Here is a 754-nt window from a genome sequence, read left to right on the forward strand (position 1 = left end):
CGATAAAAATCTAAAAATTGATAAATAATTGATTAATATATTCGAAAAATCTATTTTGATAAAATCGGGAAAGGTCGTATATTTTCGTTCGACTTCGGTTCCCGCACTTGTATAAATAGAGGACAGAACGGCGAGAACGATCATTTCCTATCGAACTCGCGTCGCGATAACATCGGATTGATAATACTTTGATTGAAATTTTATAACATAGAGAATTTTTTATTATTTATTTTTATATTTATTATACATACATTCTTCCTTTTTTATTTTTACTTTTTATTTTATCTAATTATATTTTTTAATTTTTAATTTACATTAACTTTAAATTTTTAATTTTTTTTTACTTTTAATTTTTAAATTTCAATTTTTATTTTAAATTTTTTATATTTTTACATTGAATTTTTAATTTGATTAATTTGATTTAATTTTTAATTTTTATTTTATTTTTAATTTATTTTATTTTTCAATTTTCATTTCAAACTTTAAATATTTGATTTTTTTTAATTCTATTTAGTTTTATTAATTTTTAAATTTTAGTTTTTTAAAATTTAAAATTTAGTTTTTAACTTTTACTTTACTTTTCTTTTAATATTTTAATTTTATTTATACTTATTAATTTTTTATTTACTTTAACATTTAATTTTTAATTTGCCTTCCAATTTTCAATTTTAATTTTTAAATTTTATTTTAGTTTTAGTTAAAATTTTTAATTTAGTTTAACTTTCAATTTTTAATTTTACCTTTACTTCAAATT

This window comes from Apis dorsata, unplaced genomic scaffold (assembly GCF_000469605.1).
Source record: "Apis dorsata unplaced genomic scaffold, Apis dorsata 1.3 scaffold_365, whole genome shotgun sequence".
Lineage (NCBI taxonomy): Eukaryota > Metazoa > Arthropoda > Insecta > Hymenoptera > Apidae > Apis > Apis dorsata.